The 14,522-nt window shown below is 34.6% G+C and overlaps 2 pseudogenes; both read right to left on the bottom strand.

Annotated features, from left to right (window-relative positions):
* Positions 1-891: 891 nt before the first annotated feature.
* Positions 892-4,189, bottom strand: LOC104644334 (receptor-like protein 9DC3; annotated as a pseudogene).
* Positions 4,190-7,227: 3,038 nt separating this feature from the next.
* Positions 7,228-9,846, bottom strand: LOC112940460 (receptor-like protein 7; annotated as a pseudogene).
* Positions 9,847-14,522: the final 4,676 nt, after the last annotated feature.

Raw genomic sequence — 14,522 nt, 5'->3', positions numbered from 1 at the left:
AGCATATTATCTTCATCTCAATCTTTGATTAGGAACTGACAGAGTTGGATTTGGTGGCCTTCAGCTTCAGTTTTGCTGTCGTGAACAGTAGCTGCGAAATTGGTGATTTTGCTCCTTTAATTCTCTAGATTTGGTGCAATCTTATTTTGTTGTTGCTCGTTGTTTGGCACTTGTTTTGTGGCCAATTTTGGAGAACAATATTGTAACTCTTGGTGATTATAGTGGAGCTTTTGGTCCCGTGGTTTTTTACTCTTCACATCGAAGGGTTTTCCACGTAAATCTTGGTGTCTTGTGTGATTGGTTTATTATTGTCTTGTTATATTTGTTTGGTTGAATTACTTGCTGCCTTACTATCATATTCCTTGTGGTTGTTTGTCTTCTCTTGGTTCAAATCGAGAAGGGAAAGTATAGACTTGGGTATTCTTCCGCTGTTATCCTGTCAGGCATTCTTTGTTAGTGCCTTGTCTTTCCCAACACAATTTTGGACCTCCACCATATAAATTAATTAATTCAAGCTTTTTCGATTTCAAACGATTTAAAATAATTAGTTTTTATAAAATTTTAAAAAAATTATAAAGTTTGCACGTTATTTTGATAGTTTTGTCACATTTTATAAAGGTTTGTGAGATTCACAAGTGATTGAGGAAAAAAACCATTGAACTGATTAGGACTTAAATACAGGTCTTCTAATACTGGATTTTTTCTGAGCTCATCGCATAGTCCACTAAATCGATTATGATTGAGCCTCAACTCAAGGGAACTAACATTAAAGACCCAAGAGAGTATTGTGCTATTCAATGAGTTGTAACAGTTCGGTTAGCTTTTGAAGCATGCTGGCATTGCTAGGCAGTGGACCAGATAGGGAATTACTCGACATGTTTAAGCTTAAAATTGAACAGGAAAACGGACCGATGAAGCTGTTATTAGACAGATCTAAATAACAAACTAACATAACTTGAATAACACACATATAATTATGTTTCTATCAAACATATACAAACAACAGACAAAAAGTTGAAAAGATAAAAACAGAACCAGAAAACTTCACTAATAAGTCCACAAAATTAAACGAAGACAACTTGGCCCCTCTCAATTTTCCATTAAGTCCTTCGTCTCTGAGCTCTCTTCTTTGGCCTTCATCTTTTGTGAGGCGTGAGTCCATCAAAAAAATTCGACAAACCATTTTGGTTTACGATATTTAAACATGAGACTCCACATGACAGTTCCAACAACGAGTCCAAAACTGTAGCCTATGACTACTGATTCCCATGTAAATCCACTAAAAAAATATGACTCACTTTCGTCTTCTTCTTCCTCCAAAGGTTGAGGAAGATGCGATGAATCACTTGTTCCACATTGTTTTGATAAAGGAGGACCACATAAATCAAGGTTGCTGCCATACGAGTCATTTCCAAATGTGTTGAACTGTAGACCATGAGGAATTGGTCCGATGAGATGATTTTGAGAGAGGTTTAAGAAGGCCAGAAAGTTCATTCTTGTCAATTCCTGCGGAATCATTCCAGTGAGGCGATTCCAGGAGAGATCTAAAGCTTCAAGCGTATTCAATTGCCCTAATTCCATTGGAATATCACCTCTGATATTGTTATGGGATAAATTGAGTAGCCAAAGTGAGCTGAGATCCTTTAGTGTTTTCGGAATGACACCTTCAAAATGGTTGCTTGAGAGATCTATGGTTGTCATAATTGTGCTGATTCTTTGTAGCTCAATATCCTGACCTTTGATTACCAATGTCACTGAATCCTCATACGATGTGTCAGATAGTCTCATGTACTTGATCTCTCCTGTGTCTTCGTTATCTAATTTGATCATTGCCTTGAAGATTCCAAAAACTTCTGCAGGAAGCGAGCCACTGAAATTATTACGAGAAAGATCAAAAATACGCAACTTGGTAAAGCAAAACTCAGTCTGACAAGTACTTATAGGTCCATGGAACTTGTTCGACTTTAATACAAGGACCTGCAGCTCTTCAAGAGATCCAAGCCAAGCTGGAAATGTGTCATTTATAGCATTGTTCCCCACATCAAGGACTTCTAGACTCACACTTGAGCAACGACACAGGAACAGGTCCTTCAAATCGATTACCATTTATGACAATGGTACTCAATGAAGTGCTGTGGACACATAATGTGGGAAGACTACCTGTGAAATTGTTCTTTCTTAAGTCCAGCACCGTTAGATTAGCCATGCTTCCCAAGCAACTTGGAATCGAGTTACTGATGTTGTTGCGTGATAAATCTAATAAGATAAGCGAACTCATGTTACAAATGGATGAAGGTAGTGGACCCTGAAGGGAGTTGAATTTCAGATCAAGATACTGTAGAGTATAATAATGCAATCGTGGTAGGTTGCCTGTTAGTGAATTATGAGAAAGGTTTAGGAACTGCAACGAGTCCCACCTCATGCCGCTAAACCATTTAGGGATTTGACCAGAAATCTTATTGTTAGAAATATCTAAGTACACAAGTGTCTTTACATTTCTCAACAAGTATGGAATATCCTTCAGTTCACAAGATGATAAATGCAAAAATCCCAGGCTAGGGAAAGTGATATTGATTCCCGTAATATCATTGGTGATTTTATTTGATGAAAGGTCAAGGTAATAAAGGTTTTTGAGATTCGCAAGTGATTGAGCAAAAGAACCACTGAGTTGATTATGGCTTAAATCGAGGCGTTCTAATGTTGGGTTTGTTTTGATCACTTCATCAGCTATCCCTCTGAATCGATTATGATGGAGCGACACTGAAGATAGCAAAGGTAGGCTAAACACCCAAGATGGTATGGTACCATTCAGTGAGTTGTAAGACAAATCCAAATAATTTAGATTTTGAAGAATGCTCGCATTCTTAGGTAGTGGGCTAGATAGGGAATTACTCGACATGTCTAATCTTTCAAGACGTCTCAAATTTAAAATTGAAGTGGGAAATAGACCGATGAAGCTGTTTCTAAAAAGATATAAATAACGTAGTTGTTGTAGGTTAGAGAAAACATCAGTAATTTCACCTGAAAAGGAGTTGGACGAAAGATGTAAACCTGTGAGGTGCTTCAATTTAGAGATTGTGGAAGGAATATGTCCTGTGAAATTATTATGACTGAAATCCAACTCTGTAATTTGTGTTAGGTTGCCAATGGAATCAGGAATGGAACCAGAGAAATGACATCGTTGGAGGTTCAAGATATTCAAGGAACTGAAGGTGCCAACTGAATCAGGCAGCTCACCGGAGATGCCTGTGTCTGAAATATCCAACTCCATTAACAGAGTGTTTCTCCGGTGGATCTTTGGAAAAACTCCTTTGAGAAGATCATTACTACTCAATTTGAGTGTTTCCAAGCTGTTTGGCAGATGGAAAAAGCTCTCTGTGAGAACACCTCGCAGATTAGTATTATCAAGATCCAAGTACCTTAAGGAAGAAGAAATATTGAGAGGTATCGGAGATGAGATGTTGACTTCAGAGAGAGAAAGTAGCTCCAGATTTGTCAAGTTGTGAAGCATTGTTACAAATGTTCTCTCATCAAGTTGTAATCCATAACTATAAGAAAGATCAAGTGAAACCAAATTGGAAAGGTATGAGATTTCCGTTGGGATTTTCCCTTGAAACCAAGCATCAGAAAGGTTAAGATGCCTCAAATTCGCCAATCGGCCAATGTTATGTGGGATCGAAGAATAATTGAAGTGATTGTAAGCAAGGTTTAGTGTGTGGAGATGATGAAGTTGGAAGAGGGTGCTATTGGGATGAAAAGTGACAACAATCTGACTGCAACTAAGGTCTAAACCGATAACATGACCGTTTAACAAGTCACAAGTGACTCCGTCCCAACTACAGCAATCCCTACTCTCATTCCAAGACTTTGTTTTTGGAGAACAATCTCCATCAGACCAATCTCTGTAGTACTCTTCGGACATATTTTGAAAGGATTGTTTGAACTTAATCAAAGCAGAAGCTTCAGTAGGAGAGCAAAGATGATGATGATCAAAGGAAGAAGAAAAGCATTCACTTATTAGCAACACAAAACACAGAAATGAATAATAGAAAAACAGACTCATGACCATTTTTTGTTTTCTGCAAATAACAGGAAGGATGTGTTCTTCTTACAAATCAATCCATATATATTTAAGTATCCTATGTAAATTCTTATAGATTTGTAAGAACAATCAAAATTCTATGAATACAATGATACTGAAATAGTTGCGCTAAATTTGATAAGTTAATATAATGATATTAAAATAATATTGATTTCGCTAAATGATCTTTAAAAGCAATTAATTAACAATAATAGTTTAAAATTTAAATGTTGTTTAATATGTATTTTTAGCGGCAATTAACAGTCTTTGTATATGTCTCTAAAGTCTTTAGCAACATCGGATCTAATGATACTTAACCAATGCCGGTAAGATTTTTAACACTTTTTATTAATGTGTATTTGTTACCGCTAAACGTTGTTTTTATTCTAGTGCTTGAATTTAAAGAATACACATTGATCTTTTTATTAAAACCCAAAAATATATTTTGTATAATGCAAAAAAATTTACTATTTGGTAGACTTTAGGATATATTTATTAATGAAAAAATAAAAATAGAAAGAGGAATAAAAAAGGTAAAAGTACTAAAATATATGAGTTCATGATAATTGTCAAGATATAAATAAATCAATAAAATAAATAGTCACGTACAAAAGGATGGTATAATTAACTAAAGTCATTTCTTAATTATTGCAACGACCTCCACATTAAATAAAGTAAATAATTAACTAAACACTATTTCGTAAAGTAACTTTGTTGACTATTCTATGCATGGGACAACATCAACTTAAAGAATATATAATAATTTTGTTCTTTTAAGCCAATTTCCACAAAGACTAGCGATGGGAAAAAGAACAATTATGTATATTATTATGTCACGTACTATGTGAGTCCATACATTTTTTTCAGTTTTATAATAGAGTTAGACACGTCACAATTTTTTGAAAAAAGTCACAATCCTTCAATATGAAAAATATATGTTTTAATATAATATAACTAACTAAATAAATAATATAGAAGATACACTAAATTGAGTAATTTTTAGTTGGGAGTATTATAATAATTTAACATTTATATTATAGAGTTCATATTTTTAAGGTAGTACACCATGCTTTAAAATAATAAAAAAATTAAATATAATATATTATAAAATATAGAAAAGATTCTAAATTGAGTTTCTTAAGTTGAAAATCATTTCATATATTTATATAAAAAAGAACATTCGGCCCACTTATGTAGCGCTAGCTATCACAAACGAGATTCTCTTTTGATTTACTTATTTACAAAACTAGTCTTCCCCTTTAATGAAAAGTTGTGAAATTTATGAAAAGTTGCAATTTAATGAAGAGTTGCAGTTTTTATGTAGAGTTACAACTTTTATGAAAATTTTTGACTTTTTTGAAAAGTTGTGACTTTTATGAAACATCGTGCCTTTGTTGAAAAGTTGCGATTTTAATGAAGAGTTGTTTCTTTTATGAAAAGTTATGACTTTTATTAAAAGTTGTGACTTTTATGAAATATTGTGACTTTTTCGAAGGGTTGCAACTTTTCCAAAGAGTTGTAACCGTTTCGATAAGATACAATAAATATTTGTTCACACTACCCTTTGTTGCCTATAAATAGAGGGATCACAATTTAATATTTGTGCACTTCACTCTCATTGATTGGCTCACTGATACCATTGCTTATGTTACAGATTCTGGTATGTATTTTTTACTGTCATTAATTATTGCTTATGTTCTTAAGGATAAATGACAAGACTAAATAATTTTCATATTTCTTTACATTCTTAATGTTTGTTACTACGTAATCTTGTATGTAAGATAATATAATGTTTTAGTTTTAATAACTTATAGATTTAAGTATTATTTTATAAATTTCATGATACTAAATTTTCGCGCGAAGCGTGAGTAATTTTACTGATATTATAATAATTTAACATTTTTAAAAAATAGTATAGATGGATAGGTAGAAATTTGAACTCCTATTTAAGTCATCCTTGTCCAAACTATTGTATGACCAAGTTAATTAAAAGAAACATGATGTTACTCCATTTCATCTTCCATATGATAAGAAGGGACAATATAATTAAGCAAAACCAAGTTGTATGAACGAAATAAATTTAAGTGTAATTTTCCCACGGAATTTATATAATCATAAAAGGTCAATACATATCATTGAACCAATCATGAGAACAGTTAGGGTACGTTCAGGAAAGAGAAACCAATTATAAGAATGCAATAAAAATTTTATGAATTTTTTCCATGAAATTTATACAATCATAAAAGGTCAATATCTCGAGTTAGTAATTAGTCGTCTCTTCTGCTATTTTCAAACTTGTTAGGTACACAATAATTTTCATATTAAGGGAAAATCCATCAATATTTCAGTCCACCTAAGGAAAAAAGTGACGAAGACTTGTAAGACTTTAAGCCAATTTCCACAAAGACTAGAGGGGAAAAAAAGATTATGATGAACAATTGAATCACAAGATGAGTACTACTCACTTCTAACAATTTGTTACTCATATTTTGTAGTGTTCCACAAGACTTATTAGAGAACGGAGAACACTTAACAAAATAATACTACTTAGCTTATGCCCTAATTTTTTTTAGATGTTGTGTTTCATTCCGAAATCATTAACTATCTCTGCAGTGTGTGTTACGCAAAATGATGTGAAATTCTGCAGAAGTTGTAAGTAATTTCTAATGAGAGAAACTATTGCTTGACTAAGTCAAGTGAGGAAATAAATGAACAATAATTAAAGACATGATTTAAGTCGTCCATTTCCTCCGTGTGGAATTTTATTTTTTGAATAACTTGGTGATGATCATTCCTCTCTTGTGCTGTTTTCATAGACCCTCGACTCAATATAAAGGTGTAGTGATCAAATTAAGAAGAAAAACAAAATCATGAAAGAAATTCCATTCCACAAACCATTTTGGCTAACCATCTTTAAACATGAGACTCCACATGACAGTTCAAACAAACAAATCCACAACTGTAGCAAAATACGATTTTTCTTCGTATTCGGACTCCAGTGGATGATGAACATGTGATGGATCACTCGTGCCATATGAGTTGATCTTCAAATGTGTTAATTTAAAAAATACACGACTTTTAAAGAATCCAACATGTACCTGTTGACATTTATGAAAAATCTAAGTAACATGGCAAATGAGTGGCTGTGAAGAACACTTATGTCAATTTGAAACAGAAACGGACTAACATAACTTGAATAGCCATTGATACTAAAATAACACAAATATAATTATTATGTTTCTAACATATGCAAGCAACAAATAGAAAATTTAAAACAGATAAAAACAGAACAGTTCAATAATTATTCCACAAAATAAAACAAAGACAAGTTGGCGCTCTCAATCTTCCATTAAGTCCGTCGTCTCTGAGCTCTCCTATTTGGCCTTCTTCTTTTGTGAGGCATCAGTCCATCGAAAAATTCCACAAACCATTCTGGCTTACGATATTTAAACACGAGACTCCACATGACAGTTCCAACAACTAGTCCAAAACTGTAGCCTATGACTACTGATTCCCACGTAAATCCACTAAAAAAATATGACTCACTTTCATCTTTTTCTTCTTCCTCCAATGGTTGAGGAGCATGCGATGGATCACTCGTTCCACATTGTTTTGATAAAGGAGGACCACATAAATCAAGGTTGCCGCCGTACGAGTCATTTCCAAATGTGTTGAACTGTAGACCTTGAGGAATTGGTCCAATGAGATGATTTTGAGAGAGGTTTAATACGGACAGAAAGTTCATTCTTGTCAATTCCTGCGGAATCTTTCCAGTGAGCCGATTCCAGGAGAGATCTAAAGCTTCAAGTGTAATCAATTGCCCCAATTCCATTGGAATATGACCTATAAGATTGTTATGAGATAAATTGAGTAGCCAAAGCGAGCTGAGATCTTTTAGTGTTTCCGGAATGACACCTTCAAAATGGTTGCTTGAAAGATCTATGGTTGTCGTAATTGTGCTGATTCTTTGTAGCTACAAATCCTGCCCTTTGATAACCAAACTCACTGAATTCTCATACGATGTGACAAATGGCGAATTCAACAGAGATGTCATGTACTTGATATTTCCTATGTCTTCACCATCTAATTTGATCATTGCCTTGAAGTTTCCAAAAACTTTTGCAGGAAGTGAGCCACTGAAATCATTACGAGAAAGATCAAAAATTCGCAACTTGGTAAAGCAAAACTCAGTATGACACGTACTTATAGGTCCATGGAACTTGTTTGACTTTAATATAAGGACCTGCAGCTCTTGAAGAATTCCGAGCCACGCTGGAAACGTGTCATTTATAGCATTGTTCCCCACATCAAGGACTTCTAGACCATAACACTTGAGCAATGACACAGGAACAGGTCATTCAAATTGATTACCATTTACGATAATGGTACTCAATGAAGTGCTTTTTGCACATAATGGAGGAAGACTCACTGTGAGATTGTTCCTTTTTAAGTCCAATGCCGTTAGTAAACCCATGCTTCCCAAGCAATGTGGAACTGAGTTGCTTAAGTAGTTGTGTGATAAATCTAATAACATAAGTTTGCTCATGTTACAAATGGATGAAGGTAGTGGACCCTGAAGGGAGTTAAATTTCAGATCAAGATACCCTAGGTTATCGTAACGAAATTGTGGTAGGTTGCCTGTTAATGAATTATGAGAAAGGTTTAAGAAAATCAACGAGTCCCACCTCATGCCGCTAAACCAGTTAGGGATTTGACCAGAAATCTTATTGTTAGAAATATCCAAGTACACAAGTGTGTTTACATTTCTCAAGAAGTATGGAAAATGCTTCAGTTGACAAGATGATAAGAATAAAGATGATAGGCTAAGAAAGGTGATATTCATTCCCTCATCAACGGTGATGTTATTTGATGAAATTCCAAGGGTTTCAAGGTTTGTGAGATTCGCAAGTGATTGAGGAAAAGAACCACTGAGTTGATTATTGCTTAAATGCAGTTCTTTTAATGTTGGGTTTGTTTTGATCACTTCATCGGCTAGTCCTCTGAATCGGTTATGTTGGAGGGACACTGAATATAGCAAAGGTAGGCTAAACACCCAAGATGGTATGGTACCATTCAGTGAGTTGTATGACAAATTTAGATGGATTAGTTTTGGAAGCATGCTTGTGTTGCTAGGCAGTGGGCCAGATAGGGAATTACTCGACAATCCTAAGTGTTCAAGACGTGTCAAACTTAATATTGAAGCAGGAAATGGACCGATGAAGCTGTTATTAAAAAAATCTAAATAACGTAGCTTTTGGAGGTTAGAGAAAACATCTGGAATTTCACCTGAAAAGGAGTTAGATGAAAGATCCAAACGCGTTAGGTGCTTGAATTTAGAGATTGTGGAAGGAATAATACGGCCAGTGAAATGATTATAAGATAAATCTAACTCCGTAATTAGTGTTAGGTTGCCTATGGAATCAGGAATGGAACCAGAGAATTGACATTGTTGGAGGTTTAAGTATTTCAAGGAACTGAAGTTGCCAATTGAATCAGGTATCTCACCTGCCTGTGTACGATATATCCAACTCCGTTAACAGAGTGTTTCTCTTTGGTAAAACTCCTTCGAGACGAAGATTCCCACTCAATTTGAGTGTTTCCAAGCTGTTTGGTATAAGGAAAGAACTCTTTGTGAGAACACCTAGCAGATTAGTATGTTTAAGATCCAGGTGCCTTAAGGAAGAAGAAATGTTCACAGGTAGTGGAGATGAGATGATGACTTGAGAGAGAGAAAGTACCTCCAGATTTGTCAAGTTTTGAAGCATTGTTTCAAATGTTCTCTCATCAAGTTCTAATGCATAACTATTAGAAAGATCAAGTGAAACCAAATTGGAAAGGTATGAGATTTCTGTTGGGATTTTCCCTTGAAACCAAGCATCAGAAAGGTTGAGATGCCTCAAATTCGTCAATCCGCCAATGTTATGTGGGATCGAAGAAGGATAAACGTCATTGTAGGCAAGGTTTAGTGTCTGCAGATGATGAAGTTGGTAGAGGATGCTATTGGGATGAATACTTCCAGGAAGCAGACTACAACTTGTTGGGTTTTAGCAAGTGTGAATGGGAAAAGAAAAGAGAAAATATCAAAAGTGAGGGAACTACTTTGGAGAGAAAATGAAAAGTCATTTGCAAAGTGCAAATGAAAAGTCATTTCTTATAAATTTGCAGGTAACGGTAACATTCCGAAAAGTTGTTACTCTTTCCGAAAAGTCGTTACTTTTCGAAAAGTAGTTATTTTCCTAACAGACACAATTTTTCGAAAAGTTGTTATTTTTTTCAAAAGACACAACTTTCTGGATAAAATGGGTCTGAACAGATTTCACTGAACAGACATGTTCCTTGCTGAAAATGGCTATAAAAGGAAGTCAATTTTTGATTTTTTAATCACTGAAAATTTTTCACTCTCTGCATTTATTTTTCTCTCAAATAAAATCAAAGTGTCGATCGACTGAGTCTGTGTGACTTGTTGCTGTTCTTAAGTTCGTTGAAGTTAAAGAAGTTTGAGGTACCGCTATTTCTTTAACAGGTTTAATCCGTTTTATCTTGGGAGAAATTAATCCATAACCTTGGGTACAGTGAGGGGATTAAATTTCTTAAGGACACACAGTAGTTTCTGTGGACTCGGATTAATTCTTGTATTCTATATTATTTTCTGCTTCATCTTATTTCTGTTTCTGTTTTTGTTTATTAACTTTATAAATACAAGTTGTTGTAAGAATAACAATCTTAAGAAATTTAACAGTTTCTGTATTTGAGGTTTCTGGAGATTAAAACCTTTATGGTTTTCTACTCTGCTTGAATTTTTAAAATTCATTCGATTAACGATTAAAAGAACATAAAAACTTTATCGTTAAACCAGAAACAGTTTGTGTAAAGATTTGTTCTTTACTGTTAGTATTTTAAATACTTAATTTATCTGCCATTTGTGACAGAAAAAAAAAGACTAATTCAAGTCAAACAAATGCTGGAACAGTAAGTGCTGCAACAACAACGGTTGCACATAATCGTTCAAATGTTGCCTTAGCACTGGCTAAGAAACCTGCAAAGTTTTCTGGAGTCGACTTTAAGAGATGGTAGCAAAAGATGTTCTTCTATCTCACTATGTTGAGTCTGCAGAAGTTCATCAAAGAGAATGTTCCTGTTATGTCAGATGAAACTTTGGCTGATGAACGATTATTGGTAACAGAAGCATGGACACACTCAGATTTTTTGTGTAAAAATTATATTTTGAGTGGTCTACAAGATGATCTGTACAATGTGTACAACAATGCAAAAACCTCAAAAGAACTCTGGGATGCTTTAGAAAAGAAGTACAAAACAGAAGATGCCGGAATGAAGAAATTCATTGTGGCAAAATTTCTGGACTTTAAGATGATAGACAGTAAGACTGTCGTCACCCAAGTTCAAGAATTGCAGGTCATAATACATGATCTCCTTGCTGAAGGATTAATTATGAATGATGCTTTTCAAGTGGCTGCAATTATTGAAAAGTTACCTCCATTGTGGAAGGACTTTAAAAACTACTTGAAACACAAACGCAATGAGATGACTGTTGAAGATCTCATACTAAGGTTGAGAATCGAAGAGGATAATAAGGCTGCAGAAAAGAGGTCACGTGATAATTCAGCAATATCTGGAGTAAATTTTGTGGAAGAAGATTCCACAAAATTAAAGAAAAGAAAGAAAGCATCTGGTCCAAAAAGCAATCCTCATAAGAAGAAATTCAAATCCTTTAGAATTGATTCACACTGATATTTGTGACATGAAGTCAACACCATCACGTGGTGGGAAAAAGTATTTCATAACTTTTATTGATGATTGCACTAGATATTGTTATGTCTATTTGCTAAATAGTAAGGATGAAGCAATAGATGCATTTAGGCAATATAAAAATGAAGTTGAAAATCAGTTAGATAAAAAGATCAAAATGATCAGAAGTGATAGAGGTGGAGAATATGAATCTCCATTTGCAGAAATATGTTTAGAAAATGGAATAATCCATCAAACTACTGCTCCCTACACTCCTCAGTCTAATGGAATTGCAGAAAGAAAAAATCGAACTTTAAAAGAAATGATGAATGCATTACTTATAAGTTCAGGTTTACCACAGAACTTGTGGGGGGAAGCTATCCTTACAGCAAATCAGATACTTAACAGAGTGCCTCACTCAAAGACAAATGTAATTCCATATGAGAAATGGAAAGGTAGAAACCCCAATTTGAAATATTTCAAAGTGTGGGGGTGTCTAGCCAAAGTCCAAATTCCTATACCTAAGAGGGTAAAAATAGGACCTAAGACTGTGGATTGTGTATTCATTGGATATGCGACAAATAGTAAGGCATGTCGATTTTTGGTTCATAAGTCCGAACATCCGGATATTCATGATAATACGGTAATGGAATCAGATAGTGCTGAATTTTTTGAACATATCTATCCGTATAAAACTAGACTTGAGTCATCTAGTGGGGGATCTAAACAACCCAGAGAAGAACCAAAAGAGAATGAACAAAATGAAGAAAGTTTAAGACGTAGTAAACGTCAAAAGACATCTACTTCATTTGGATCAGATTTTGTAACATTTCTTCTTGAAAGTGAGCCTCAAACATTCAAGGAAGCAATGTTGTCTAGCGACTCAACCTCTTGAAAAGAGGCTGTTAATAGTGAAATTGAATCAATCTTAAGCAATCATACTTGGGAGTTGGTTGATCTTCCTCCAGGGAACAAACCATTGGGTTCAAAATGGATCTTTAAAAGGAAGATGAAAGACGATGGAACTATTGACAAATATAAAGCAAGACTTGTTGTCAAAGGTTTTAGACAAAAAGAAGGTCTTGATTATTTTGACACATATTCGCCAGTGACTAGGATTACATCAATTCGGATGTTAATTGCACTAGCTGCAGTATACGGTCTTGAAATTCATCAAATGGATGTGAAAACAGCCTTCTTAAATGGAGAACTTGAAGAGGAAATTTACATAGAACAACCTGAGGGTTTTGTAGTTCCTGGTAAAGAAAAGAAAGTGTGAAAACTTATTAAGTCACTTTATGGGCTAAAACAAGCACCAAAACAATGGCATGCAAAGTTTGATCAAACCATGTTGTCAAATGGATTTAAGATCAATGAATGTGATAAATGTGTTTACATTAAAGATACTCCAAATCAGGAAGTTATTTTATGCCTATATGTAGATGATATGCTTATAATGAGCAAAGACATTGCTAATATAAAAGCTACAAAGCGTATGCTTGCTAGTAAGTTTGATATGAAAGATTTAGGAGTTGCTGATGTGATATTAGGAATTAAAATTCTTAAAACTCCTAACGGTCTAGCATTGTCTCAAACTCATTATATTCAAAAGATACTTGAAAAATTCAAATTTTTGAATTTTAAAAGGGCAAAGACTCCAATTGATGTAAATCTTCATCTTGCAAAAAATAAAGGCGAAAGTCAGTCTCAATTGGACTATGCTAGCGTATTGGGAAGCTTAATGTATGTCATGAATTGTACACGACCAGACATAGCTTGCGCTATCAGTAAACTGAGTCGATACACAAGTAATCCTAATCATAATCATTGGTTGGCAATGAAGAGAGTTTTGGGATACTTAGATGACACTCAAAACTATGCTTTACATTACAACAGATATCCTGCCGTTCTTGAAGGATATAGTGATGCAAATTGGATTACTGGGTCAACTGAAACAAAATCCACAAGTGGATACGTTTTTACTATTGGCGGAGGAGCAATATCTTGGAAATCATCCAAACAAACATGTATAGCTCGCTCTACAATGGAGTCTGAATTCATTGCTTTAGACAAGGCAGGTGAAGAAGCTGAATGGCTCCGGAATTTCTTAGAAGATATTCCATTTTGGCCCAAACCAATGGCCCCTATATGCATACATTGTGATAGTCAAGCTGCAATAGGAAGGGCTGGAAGCATTATGTATAACGGCAAGTCTCGTCACATAAGACGAAGACATAACTCTGTGAGACAACTACTCTCTAGTGGAATTATCACAATTGACTATGTGAAGTCAAAAGATAATGTGTCGGATCCACTTACAAAAGGCCTAAATAGAGAGGGAGTTGAGAAATCATCGACGGGAATGGTCCTATGGCCGAGAACAAGTCATCGTGGCGGTAACTCTACCTAGAAGACTGGAGATCCCAAGATCTAGGTTCAAGGAGATAAAACAAAGTCATTGATGACGGTTCAACATTGTCAAAGGAAAAATAAAATAAAATATTATTATTATTTTATGGTCCATTCTCATGATGAGACAATGTTTAGTAACTAGGATAAAAACATAAGGACTTTTTAATGGTTTCTAAGTTTGATACAAGGAATATCAAATGGTGTATCTATGGGATAACACATTTAGAAATCACCTATGTAAGTGTGAAGTGTAAGCCGCTTCAAGGAGAATCCGGTAAGGCCA

The sequence above is a fragment of the Solanum lycopersicum genome, chromosome 12 (genome assembly GCF_036512215.1).
Source record: "Solanum lycopersicum chromosome 12, SLM_r2.1".
In the NCBI taxonomy this organism is placed as follows: Eukaryota; Viridiplantae; Streptophyta; class Magnoliopsida; order Solanales; family Solanaceae; genus Solanum; species Solanum lycopersicum.
This window is presented reverse-complemented; position numbering and strand designations above follow the sequence as displayed.